The 14,278-nt window shown below is 34.4% G+C and overlaps 1 long non-coding RNA gene across 14 annotated transcripts in view; it reads left to right on the plus strand.

The window, feature by feature from the left end:
* Positions 1 to 708: 708 nt before the first annotated feature.
* LOC139851802 (uncharacterized) overlaps positions 709 to 14,278 on the plus strand; it is a 104,262-nt gene continuing 90,692 nt past the window's right edge. Inside the window, exons 1-6 of one of the 14 annotated variants that reach the window (XR_011760735.1) lie at positions 709 to 1,443; positions 1,548 to 1,578; positions 2,216 to 2,526; positions 5,719 to 6,050; positions 6,157 to 6,246; positions 6,343 to 6,523. This is a non-coding gene — a long non-coding RNA (uncharacterized lncRNA). Of the gene's footprint in view, positions 2,554 to 5,718; positions 6,072 to 6,156; positions 6,247 to 6,342; positions 6,524 to 14,278 lie in introns of all 14 variants that reach the window. The other 13 variants (XR_011760740.1, XR_011760739.1, XR_011760734.1 and 10 more) reach the window with 13 other exon arrangements.

Raw genomic sequence — 14,278 nt, forward strand, 5'->3', positions numbered from 1 at the left:
TTTACAAGCCGAAAAAAGTCATAGATCATATTCAATATTTACAAGAAGATTGAAGAGGACGTGTTAATAAAACCAAGAAGATGTGATCTAAGTTTTTGGCAGCATATTACGGGTCTTGAAAGCGAAACAATACATGCGGGGGTCCAGATGTACCTTGATAATGTTTAGTTTGTAAATTGGGTAAACAAAGACTAGATTGGTCACTTATTACTGCTATGGTTGAAAGATGGCGCCCGGAGACGCATACGTTCCACTTACCGATTGGTAAAAAAACTCTTACCTTATACAATAATAATTATTTATTTCAATATATATATATATATATATATATATATATACACATATAAATCGGTAAGCTTTTGTCCAAATGTCATTCACTCTTTCATTTAAGGGCCATGTAGGAGAGAAGTTTGTCTACAAAAAACCTATACATATATCCTATTTGTTGCTATTTTTTTACCTTACACCAAACATATACATATAATATATACATACACCACATCACCATTTCACATGGCATTAGAAAATCTGATCATGTGCACGGGAAAGTGCCAACACTTACTTTTTATGACACAGTGATCAAAGAGCATCTTTTAAATTTATATGAGTAGGTTTTTATAATTTGAAATTTGAATTGAATAATTCTCTCTTTGTAGTCAGATCTACAAAAAAAAAAACATCTCAACTCTCTCTCTCTCTCTCTCTCTCTCTCTCTCTCTCTCTCTCTCTCTTCATCTTCACAAAAATCAAATGCCGTGTTCTAAAGATTTATTAGGTTTTATTTATCGTTCTCTACATCACCATCCTGATCCTCATCCTCTTTACCTTATTTTGACTTCAATTTATTGCGTTATATCCTCATCCTCTTTACCTTATTATGGTTTAGGAATTTGATGATGATATTTAGTGTTTATGAAGAGCTCTGCACTCAATTGGCCTCTGTCAGGTAAACATCTTGATTTAACAACTGTTGATTTAATTTGTGTTTTTAGGGTTCTGCGTCACCGATGTTCTCATGTCGGCTCGATTCAAGAACATTGTTAGTCGATTCACTAAAGGTATGTGTGAAACGTTTTTTTATTCTAAATCCAATGAATATAACGTGTTGACAGAAGGTACACTCAGGCCGTATATTTAAATTATGATGAACTTAATTATATTTCTGGGCACAGATAAAGATCAACACCCATTAAGGTTTTGATCGATTCTAACTATAAACTGATAGTAATTTTAACCATAAAGGATGATTTGGAGTTTTGTAATCGGTTAATTTCAACCATATTATAAATGAAGTTATGAAATCGATTAATTTTCGATTATAAATATTATTGTAATGATTCAATAATATCTTGTGCAGGATGGTGACTCATATTGTTCGACTTTGATGGATAGGTTGACTGCAAATATGCGTGAAGCATGTTTGAAAATTTATAAAGATTGCAAGTAAGATGAACAAATTCGTCTCAATGTAAACTCGAGCTTTTTTGAGTTTGATACATGTTGTTCCAGATTCCATTTTTCATCAATTCATATGTTCTTTGTGTCAGGAACAAATTTTATATTATTTTTGCTTCCGAGGTAAACTCTTTTTAAATTTCAACACCACTTGGGTCCAAGTTAAAATGAGTAGTTAGTTGAAATTAGTGTTGATCTATAGTTCACTAAACATATTTCTTGCAGCGTTTAAAAATGAAATTTGTCCATGTCTGCGATTTCGGATTAGGCAGCATCAACTTACATCAACACGAGGATTTACACATCACTAAACTATTCATACCTTAAGTCTTTCATTCAACCATTTACCTAAAGTCTTCCAAAAATTCCTAGAAAAATATTCCACTCGATCAATCTCTAAGCGGTAAGATTTAAGATTTATTGATCAATAACAAGAACAATAATAATGGAAAATTAAAAAATTGGAAGATTTGGAGGTAAAGTTGCAATAATTACAACATCAACAAAAGGTATAGGTAATAGTATTGCTCAACGCCTTAGTGTGGAAAGTGCTTCTGTTGTAATTTCATCTAGAAGACAAGTAGTTATTTTTTGTTTGTTGAACTGGGAAAATTGAGTTGACTTTAAAGATGAAAACTTTTTCTTAAATTCCATTTGCAGCCTCAAATTCCATTTGGGTTATATTTGCACTGTGATAGCTGGTATGGGTGGAAATTGCCACCGCTACCTAATTTTTTCCATGTTACATTCTATATTGTAGTTGTGCCTGCTGATAGCGTATTAACATAGTAACCTGTTCTTTGCAACTTCATGGGATTCAGTGTTTGGATGCTGCAGAGCAATTAGTGGCTAATATTGTATTGACTATCGATGGCACGTTTATTGATGGTATTGATATCGTTACTTTAAAAAATGCATAGCATTTTTTTCCTCTTACATTTCGTTTAACTTACTGTTTTTTGCATGTTTATCATCAAATTAAAACTATTCAATTCTGGAAGTAACAGCTCTGCAACCAGACTATCAGAAGCAAGGCTGCATTCTCAACAGCTGTTCAAACTATTCAATCAAGTAATATGAGATTTATGATTTGGTTACGTATGAGATTTAAAGGCTTTCCTGGTGTCTCTATTTTGTGTCATTTTCATATCTACTAAATGTAATCAAAATTTTGATCGTTTTATGTGTTAGTGAAAGCGTTTTAGGAAAAGAAGTCAAATGAGGTATAGTTAAGGGATGTATTTTTTAAAGAAAAATATTTTGGATAATATATATATATATATATATATATATATATATATATATATATATATATATATATATATATAGGGGCAGGATCAATGGGGAAGTAACCAATCGGGGGGAAGCGGGAGGAAGCAAAAAAAAATCCGTTTTTTTGAAAAAAAAAATTCTGGCATCAAGATCACACGAAAATATGAACATTTAGAAGAGACACTTCGTGATGAATGTTATTATTTAGGCTGGAAAACGATCGACAAAAATAACATTTAAGATAATACTGTTCGTGAAGAATAAGAACGTTTTTTTTCTTCATGTTTTATGAAGTAAAATTTAGCCCGATTTAGAGTTTAGGGTTTAGGGTTTAGGGTTTGGTGTTTTGGGTTTATTCCATAAACCCAAAACACCAAACCCTAAACCCTAAATCCTAAACCCTAAACTCTAAACCGTTCGTGTTAAAAACTCAATCTAAATCCTAAATCTAAACCCTAAATCTAAACCCTAAACCCTAAATTTCTAAACCCTAATATCTAAACCCAATAAACCCTAATATCTAAACCCTAATATCTAAACCCCAATAGCTAAAATATCAAAATACGCTCGAAAAACACGATAATTGTTATATATTACTTCTTCGAGCGTTTTCCTGCCAAAATAAAAACATTTATCACAAAGTGTCTCTACTAAATGTTCATATTTTCATCTCATTTATAATGTTCGTGAACAAAGTTTTTTCAAAAAATGAAGAAAAAAAAAATTTTTGCTTCCCCCCTTTTCCCCCCGAATGGTTACTTCCCTCTTGATCCTACCACTATATATATATATATATATATATATATATATATATATATATATATATATATATATATATATATATATATATATATATATATATAGAGAGAGAGAGAGAGAGAGAGTTGGACATCCGTTTGGGATCAACCATTGGGAGTAAACCACTTACGCGTTTATCTTCCGTAGTTGCATAACACGGTCCCCAACTACTGCCCTGAAAGAAACCCAGACCAATTCGAGGGCATGGCCGGTAAAACTCCCCCTCCCCGCTGCCCCTGAATTAAGCGAAAGGCGACGTGGGTGGATACTTCAGGTCAGGGATAACATTGAGTGCAATGTTGCAGCCCAGCAGAGTCGAACTCATGACCTCTCGTTAAGAGAGGCAGACCACTAACAATTAAGCTACAATTCAATGTTATAGATATATATATATATATATATATATATATATATATATATATATATATATATATATATATATATATATATATATATATATATATATATATATATATATATTGTACTAATCAAGAAAAAAGCACTTTTTTGGGGGAGGAGATGAAATGTCCCGTTCATATTGATTATAAACGTTCCATATTAATTGATTTCGTTGCGAGGTTTTGACCTCTATATGAGACGTTTTTCAAAGACTGCATTCGTTTTTAAAACAAACCATAACCTTTATTTTATCGACAAGGTTAAAAAGACACCACCTAGATTGTCCAGAAATGATAATCTAAAAATATCACACTTACACACTACCAATACATATTGGTTTACAATATTAATATGTTACAACAAAGTAAATCTCGAATGCAGTTTGAAACAATATTATACAATGACAAAATTACTTCGGTCGTCCTTGAACTTGTACCAAAATCACACAGGTCGTCCTTAATCTTTTTTTTTTACTTAGGTCGTCACTATCCTTTTAAAACGTACCACCCGTCATCCTTCTGTCTACTAGCCGTCCACTTGATCCGTTAACCCACCTCATGTGCGTCCCACGTAAGGGTATTTATGTACTTTTCACCTTGTTGTCCTATTAATACCTCTCACCTACTCTCATTTTCCCCCAATTCTACCAGACACCCATTTTCCCTCCTAAATCACCCCCAATTCGTTCACTTTTCTTAAACCTAATCTGAATCAATTCAACCATGAAACCCAACGTTACTAAGTTCTACCAGATTCGTGATGACGATGTAACTTACAATCTTGAGGAGCTCTATGGTAAGCATTACTCCATAATTTGATTATTAAAACTAACATTGTTGTATAAAATACGCCAATTTTAACCTAAATTCTATGTTATGCAGAACATACCTCTACATTATTTTCTATACAGTTGAATCATGGTGGTCATTTTACTGATGCACCTGGAAGGAGATATTTGGATGGCAAGGTAACCTACGTCGATGCCCTTGACACTGATTTCTTTTCATATCACGAACTTGCTGATATTATTCAGGATTTGGGTTACAATGGTCATGAAGTCATGCTTTTTCACTTTTTAAAGCCTAATTATGATCTGGATTATGGTTTAGAACCGTTAGGATGTGATGATGATAGTCAAGGAAAAACACATAGTGTTGTTGTTGATGAATTCCAACAAAATGAATTTGAAACACATAGTGAAGCTGCCAATGATGGTCAAGATATCCAACAGGATAAATCTGAACCACATGATAATATTGAAGATGCCAATGATGAAGATGCCAATGATGAATCTGAAAGTGCTTTGGAGGGTGAATGCAAAAGATCTACTGTGCAAAATATCTGAAAGTGTAGGACATGAATAATATCGACGACCAGGATTTTTAATAGTTTTCGACTTACGAATAACCGCTCTCTTGCCACAATTGCAGAACACCATTGTTGTTTGAAAATTGTATTGAAGGTTTTTTTTATATTTGGAATTAGGGTTTATGGAGCATCTGGTGTAAGATGAGTAGAATTGGGGGAAAACGAGTAGGTGAGAGGTATTAATAGGACAACAAGGTGAAAAGTACATAAATACCCTCACGTGGGACGCACATGAGGTGGGTTAACGGATCAAGTGGACGGCTAGTTTGAATTATATCCAACTCCTTTAACATCAATAGTGTGTAACTATCACACTATGTCATTAATTTGTTCTCTAACTTATTTCAAGTTGTTGGATATGGTCTTTTAATATTAATATTAATATCTGCTTAAAATTGTTGATCGTGTGTGCATTTGCTATTGCAGTGTATAATTCCTCACCTTCTTCAATTGTTGATAATTCACTAAGTCAGCCATATGATGTTCGAGAAGATCATGGAGGTATTTCTTTGCAAATGTAACAGTTTTATAGTCTAACTGAATGTGTGTTGAGTATATTATGTGTTCATATAATCTTGAAGAGATGCCGATTTCAAATAGTCTGCAATGCTATAACTAAAGGTAAACTAATCGACAACCAAAGATCCATCTTCACCATTAGACTGCATTTTATGATTTCAACTGAGAAGATAAGATAACTGCTTTGGTTGTCAAAGTCCCGGAGTTAAAAAAAAATGCATACATGTTTTATTGGCGAGGTATCTTTTGTTTACATAAACGTAGGTTATGTTTTGTTTAATTCTTTTATGGTTTTATTAAGTTTCTTGGTAAAGTAGCATAAACGTATTTGTTTTTATACTTCAGATTAAGTGTGTAGATACCGTGTTTTGAATCAAATGCCGTTCAATCGTCGATTCATATCAACTGCCTTGTGAAATTTGTAGAACAAATCAGGTATCCTTTTTATTATTTTTTTAATATAATATTTCGTAGAACAAATCTGATTTGAATGATGGTTGACACTGATATGTATATTTACTTTTACAATAGAAACAAGTCAAACAGTTCGAGAATGGGCCGAAGTGTAAAAGTACATTATATGAGAGTATTATCGAAACTATGTTTGTGAATTACTCATCCGGTGAAATTTTTGTCAAATCAGATTTGCTATTCAGATATGCACGTACCGTTGATTCTTTTTTTTGTTTCACAGGTGCGGAAGATCAATTAGGTATTCTATTTATTCTTTTATTACATTTTTTATTTCACTTTCCTCATATGTGATGTTGTTAGGCACAATACATAATCTATTTTTGTTATACAGTTATAGTGATGCTATTAGATTTATAGTGACAAGCAAATGTATGTTTTTAATCTGTATTTGTTATATTGCTTAAATGAAATTTATGTATCCCTTTTACTACGATGGAATTTTATTGAAATGTGAAACAACCCAACCCGTATTTAAACCGGCCCGTATTTTTTTTTTTTAATGCATTAATATTTAGGTTCCAATTATGTTTCCAAAAACATCTTTAACAACAATATCAAGTTCAATAGACCTTTAAAACATTTAATACATAGTTTAATATCCGAACGGGCAACACGACCCGACTATTTTGATTTCCAGCAAAGCCGAGCATGGTGATTGGGGATACGCTACCAAATCCTAATCAATACAAAAGCACGACTTCTAAAGCAACCTACGCGAGTCCACTAGTTCCCACGCTTACCCGAGCCACCGCCTCCATGTAAATCTATAAAAATGTAAACAACGAAAGGGTAAGCTAATGCTTAGTCAAGGTTGGAGAACTCGGATCTCGGGAAGATCTCGTTTGGACGTTTTTTAGGAGATCTCGATATCTCAGAAAAATCTCGGGGAGATCTCGGACGTTGACTTATGTTGACCTTTTAGTTTCGTAATATAAATATATATAATATATGTATATTCATATAAATTTTTACGAGTTTTTATGATAAAATCTGAGAAATGAGCGAGAAATTATGAGAAAATTCGAGAAATTATGAAACAAATTCGAGAAATTACGAGAAGGTCCGAGAAATTGTGAGAAAGTCCGAGAAATGAGCGAGATAATCCGAGAAATCATGGCGTTGACCGAGATTTTACCCGTTGACCGAGAAATCTCAGCGAGATGGGAAAATATTCTCGCCTGACTTTTCAAACCGAGATCTCCCCGAGATCTCGCCGAGAAATTCCGAGATTTACAACACTGCGCTTAGTGAGTGAGAATATACTACATACATATATATGCATAAAATGGACACGCCACACAAATAATCAAATAACACATACCGGAGCATCCACGTATAAGGCAAACTAAGCATACCGTTCAACCACTATATAACAAGCCAATAAATCGACAAGTAAGTTCACCAACGACGATAAGAACCACTCCAACAAGCTATACCCGGAGGGTTAGCTACATCACAACGATTCCACGATATATAACAATAAAGCGTACAACGCCCAAGATTAACCCCTTAACCCAATACCAAAAGTCAATTACCACAATGAAGATTGGCCGAACTACACGGGCCATAGTAAATCCGCATCCACACGAGACTACTATCTTTATTACCACAACAACATCGAGGTTAGCCGAACTACACGAGCCTTAGTGAATCCGCAACCACACGAGATCACTACCTCAATAAGATGACCGAACTACACGAGTCATCGTGAATCCGAACTACACGAGACTCACTTTCTCAATAAGATGACCGAAACTACATGCGTCATCGTGAATCCGCATCCACACGTGATCCACTTCTCCAATTACAACTCAATACTAACCCTTCGCCATTGGGGTTGTATAATCCACATCACAAGCATATGTGATAACGTACACACAAAGTGTGCACCACGCCAAAGGTGGTCAACCAAAACGCACAACCGTGCCAGTTGGACCTATTACACAAGTCCATACAATCCACCTATATGTGAAGTGGGCTCTATAACCGAAAACCACTTCACCCGACCCGCACTCATCCCACACATACATATGCACATAGGATATTAACACTCACCTTGTCGCCTTGATGAATGCCACCGAGTAATCCGCAACTCACCGATGGAATGTACCTATTCCATTTATCACATGAACATCAACACAAACACATTTGGACTCTTGACCCGCCCAAAAGAACAACAAGTGCAAATCACACCCTTTTGAACTTTAACGCTACACGAAGCTCCGAAACTAACGAGACTAGTTCCCGCGTCCCCGGGATACCCAAAGACACCATAATTAGCCATAACACACAAACTAGCTCACACATTCGCCCAAAACCCATTTTGACCCTTAGGAAGTCAACATCTCACCATTTGCTAGGTTTGACTTTAAAACACCATTAACTCAAGTTTATACTTTAGCTTTACTCATTTTAAGTTTATAAACTTACTCAATCAACGATCGAACCGAAATCACCAACAAACCCTAATTTTGACTCTTATTCAAAATTAGTCAACCAAATGTACACAAATGGCTTCCAATGCTTCAATAATCACTAAACACTAGTGATTACACTCATTTGTGAGCATTAAACTTGGTTAATTTGTTTACCAAACCAAAACCCGCCTTTAACACTTTTAAACCCGAATCCTAGTTATTATCTTCCATTAACAACTAGTGAGGTTCCATATATGAACATACAATCAAAAGCCCTAAATTTAGATGAAGAACACGAAAACGAAATTCGAAGTTAGAGCTTACCGCTAGTATCACCTTGTAGCTATGAACGAGGAGAACAAACTTGTCTCTTATGCTTTCGATCAAAACCCGCTTCTTCCTTTCCAAAATCTCTCTTGAATGATTTGGAGAAATGAAGAAAAGAGAGGAAATGAGGAAGAAAAAGGAAAAAGAAATGAAGAAATGAAATGAATGGATGAGATTAAGATCTCAAATCTGGCTCACACGCGAAATGACCAAAATGCCCTTGAACCTCATTTAAAATTACAAAAATCTGGTACCAGTCCGCCCAGAACGCCACGCCGCGACCCCAATCCTCGCGCCGCGACATTTAACGTGATTTGATGCCTGCCTTACCATGTCTCCTGATTCTGATTTGTTTGGTTTGTCGCGCCGCGACACCCTTCTCCGCTCCGCGACATATAACGCGGTCTGATCATTTTCCCGCGTACAAGAACTGTAACATATGAATACGCCTCAAATCCTTCATAAATTAGTCGTACATACACGACACACCTACATATCATAGACGGGGAAAACGGGGTGTTACAACTCTCCCCCACTTATTTCGATCACGTCCTCGTGATCCTAATCACTTAATCAATCCGAACCTACACGCTATGGTTCTCGAACAATCGTTCCAATCCGACTTCCAACACATTTCTTATTAATCCGAAGATTAATCCATTTACCAAAATACACACGTGCACGCATTTCGAGACATGCAACGCACAAATCATCTGAAGTCTATAACGATCACTTAAAATACGCGAAATCACTATGTATTCTCCTAACTTCTCTAGGCAATTCTTCTCAAAGAGTTACCCTTAACAACTAAATCGTCACCCGTGATTTATTAAAATCCACAAATCCGAGCACCAAAACTTGCTCAATCCCTCACATCTGGAAACTCAACCAATCTCATACTGAGATATCAACCCGTTAGCGTACCCTACCAAGTACAATGCTAAAAAGTAAACACGTCCCAAAATAAAGTCAACCATTTAGCCGATGAAGACCGAATAAAAGCGAATCATTACAGATAACACTTACCACTTAACAACCCTTGTAGTGCATAATACGACCAATACGCAACTACCGCAACACCATAAGCAAACGACTATAACCGATAGCGCCCAAAACGACTACGGCAACGATAATCCCAAGGTGTACAAAATCGACTATTGTCACACCCGTAACAACATGTGAGCGAAACACGACTATCGCATCACTAATCACACAACATGGTCCTTATGACCCCACCATCGGCGTATAAAACAACCAATAGTTCACACAACATGGTCCTTACGACCCCACCATCGGCGTATAAAACAAACAATAGTTCACACATCCAACATGGCCGAAACAACCCGAGCTTAAACACATATGGAGGATGGTCGAAACAACCCGAACCTTAGTGAATTCGCAACAACCCGAAATTCACCAACCCAATCCATAATTCCCACAACGAAATGACCGCACAACCCGAGTCATTGTGAATACGCGCAAACCGATATTCACTACCTCCACCACATAGTATAATCGAGGATGGCCGTACAACCCGAGCCTTAGTGAATCCGAACTACCCGACATTCACTACCTCAAACTATGAGTCCAACCAACAGAGACAATCGTACTACCCGACATATTGTGAATACGAACAATCCGATATTCACGTCCCAAATCACAACGCAATGAATGGTACTCCCATTCCTCATCGGTACTCGAATTTCCCGATAACATTATACCATGTAGTGACCCGAACTTTTCCATGTTTATATATATTAATTGAGATTGATATTTACATGATTAAATGTTTCCAACATGTTAAGCAATCAAACTTGTTAAGACTTGATTAATTGAAATAGGTTTCATATAGACAATTGACCACCCAAGTTGACCGGTGATTCACGAACGTTAAAACTTGTAAAAAAAACTATATGATGACATATCTATGGTTATATATATAGTTAACATGATATTATGATAAGTAAACATATCATTAATTATATTAACAATGAACTACATATGTAAAAACAAGACTACTAACTTAATGATTTTGAAACGAGACATATATGTAACGATTATCGTTGTAACGACATTTAATGTATATATATCATATTAAGAGATATTCGTACATCATAATATCATGATAATATAATAATTTAAAATCTCTTTTGATATTATAAACATTGGGTTAACAACATTTAACAAGATCGTTAACCTAAAGATTTCAAAACAACATTTACATGTAACGACTAACGATGACTTAACGACTCAGTTAAAATGTATATACATGTAGTGTTTTAATATGTATTCATACACTTTTGAAAGACTTCAAGACACTTATCAAAATACTTCTACTTAACAAAAATGCTTACAATTACATCCTCGTTCAGTTTCATCAACAATTCTACTCGTATGCACCCGTATTCGTACTCGTACAATACACAGCTTTTAGATGTATGTACTATTGGTATATACACTCCAATGATCAGCTCTTAGCAGCCCATGTGAGTCACCTAACACATGTGAGAACCATCATTTGGCAACTAGCATGAAATATCTCATAAAATTACAAAAATATGAGTAATCATTCATGACTTATTTACATGAAAACAAAATAACATATCCTTTATATCTAATCCATACACCAACGACCAAAAACACCTACAAACACTTTCATTCTTCAATTTTCTTCATCTAATTGATCTCTCTCAAGTTCTATCTTCAAGTTCTAAGTGTTCTTCATAAATTCCAAAAGTTCTAGTTTCATAAAATCAAGAATACTTTCAAGTTTGTTAGCTCACTTCCAATCTTGTAAGGTGATCATCCAACCTCAAGAAATCTTTGTTTCTTACAGTAGGTTATCATTCTAATACAAGGTAATAATCATATTCAAACTTTGGTTCAATTTCTATAACTATAACAATCTTATTTTAAGTGATGATCTTACTTGAACTTGTTTTCGTGTCATGATTCTGCTTCAAGAACTTCGAGCCATCCAAGGATCCATTGAAGCTAGATCCATTTTTCTCTTTTCCAGTAGGTTTATCCAAGGAACTTAAGGTAGTAATGATGTTCATAACATCATTCGATTCATACATATAAAGCTATCTTATTCGAAGGTTTAAACTTGTAATCACTAGAACATAGTTTAGTTAATTCTAAACTTGTTCGCAAACAAAAGTTAATCCTTCTAACTTGACTTTTAAAATAAACTAAACACATGTTCTATATCTATATGATATGCTAACTTAATGATTTAAAACCTGGAAACACGAAAAACACCGTAAAACCGGATTTACGCCGTCGTAGTAACACCGCGGGCTGTTTTGGGTTAGTTAATTAAAAACTATGATAAACTTTGATTTAAAAGTTGTTATTCTGAGAAAATGATTTTTATTATGAACATGAAACTATATCCAAAAATTATGGTTAAACTCAAAGTGGAAGTATGTTTTCTAAAATGGTCATCTAGACGTCGTTCTTTCGACTGAAATGACTACCTTTACAAAAACGACTTGTAACTTATTTTTCCGACTATAAACCTATACTTTTTCTGCTTAGATTCATAAAATAGGGTTCAATATGAAACCATAGCAATTTGATTCATTCAAAACGGATTTAAAATGAAGAAGTTATGGGTAAAACAAGATTGGATAATTTTTCTCATTTTAGCTACGTGAAAATTGGTAACAAATCTATTCCAACCATAACTTAATCAACTTGTATTGTATATTATGTAATATTGAGATACCATAGACACGTATACAATGTTTCGACCTATCATGTCGACACATCTATATATATTTCGGAACAACCATAGACACTCTATATGTGAATGTTGGAGTTAGCTATACAGGGTTGAGGTTGATTCCAAAATATATATAGTTTGAGTTGTGATCAATATTGAGATACGTATACACTGGGTTGTGGATTGATTCAAGATAATATTTATCGATTTATTTCTGTACATCTAATTGTGGACAACTAGTTGTAGGTTACTAACGAGGACAGCTGACTTAATAAACTTAAAACATCAAAATATATTAAAAGTGTTGTAAATATATTTTGAACATACTTTGATATATATGTATATATTGTTATAGGTTCGTGAATCAACCAGTGGCCAAGTCTTACTTCCCGACGAAGTAAAAATCTGTGAAAGTGAGTTATAGTCCCACTTTTAAAATCTAATATTTTTGGGATGAGAATACATGCAGGTTTTATAAATGATTTACAAAATAGACACAAGTACGTGAAACTACATTCTATGGTTGAATTATCGAAATCGAATATGCCCCTTTTTATTAAGTCTGGTAATCTAAGAATTAGGGAACAGACACCCTAATTGACACGAATCCTAAAGATAGATCTATTGGGCTTAACAAACCCCATCCAAAGTACCGGATGCTTTAGTACTTCGAAATTTATATCATATCCGAAGGGTGTCCCGGAATGATGGGGATATTCTTATATATGCATCTTGTTAATGTCGGTTACCAGGTGTTCACCATATGAATGATTTTTATCTCTATGTATGGGATGTGTATGGAAATATGAAATCTTGTGGTCTATTATTATGATTTGATATATATAGGTTAAACCTATAACTCACCAACATTTTTGTTGACGTTTTAAGCATGTTTATTCTCAGGTGATTATTAAGAGCTTCCGCTGTCGCATACTTAAATAAGGACGAGATTTGGAGTCCATGCTTGTATGATATTGTGTAAAAACTGCATTCAAGAAACTTATTTTGTTGTAACATATTTGTATTGTAAACCATTATGTAATGGTCGTGTGTAAACAGGATATTTTAGATTATCATTATTTGATAATCTACGTAAAGCTTTTTAAACCTTTATTGATGAAATAAAGGTTATGGTTTGTTTTTAAAATGAATGCAGTCTTTGAAAAATGTCTCATATAGAGGTCAAAACCTCGCAACGAAATTAATTAATATGGAACGTTTTTAATCAATAAGAACGGGACATTTCAGTTGGTATCAGAGCGTTGGTCTTAGAGAACCAGAATTTTGCATTAGTGTGTCTTATCGAGTTTGTTAGGATGCATTAGTGAGTCTGGACTTCGACCGTGTTTACTTGAAAAATGATTGCTTAACAAATTTTGTTGGAAACTATATATTTTTAACATGTGAATATTATGTGATATATTAATCTCTTAACGCGTTTGATATTATGTGATAGATGTCTACCTCTAGAACAAGTCCCATTGACTCACCTAATAATAATGAAGAGTCAAATGTAAAT

The sequence above is a fragment of the Rutidosis leptorrhynchoides genome, chromosome 6, assembly GCF_046630445.1.
Source record: "Rutidosis leptorrhynchoides isolate AG116_Rl617_1_P2 chromosome 6, CSIRO_AGI_Rlap_v1, whole genome shotgun sequence".
Taxonomy (NCBI): Eukaryota; Viridiplantae; Streptophyta; class Magnoliopsida; order Asterales; family Asteraceae; genus Rutidosis; species Rutidosis leptorrhynchoides.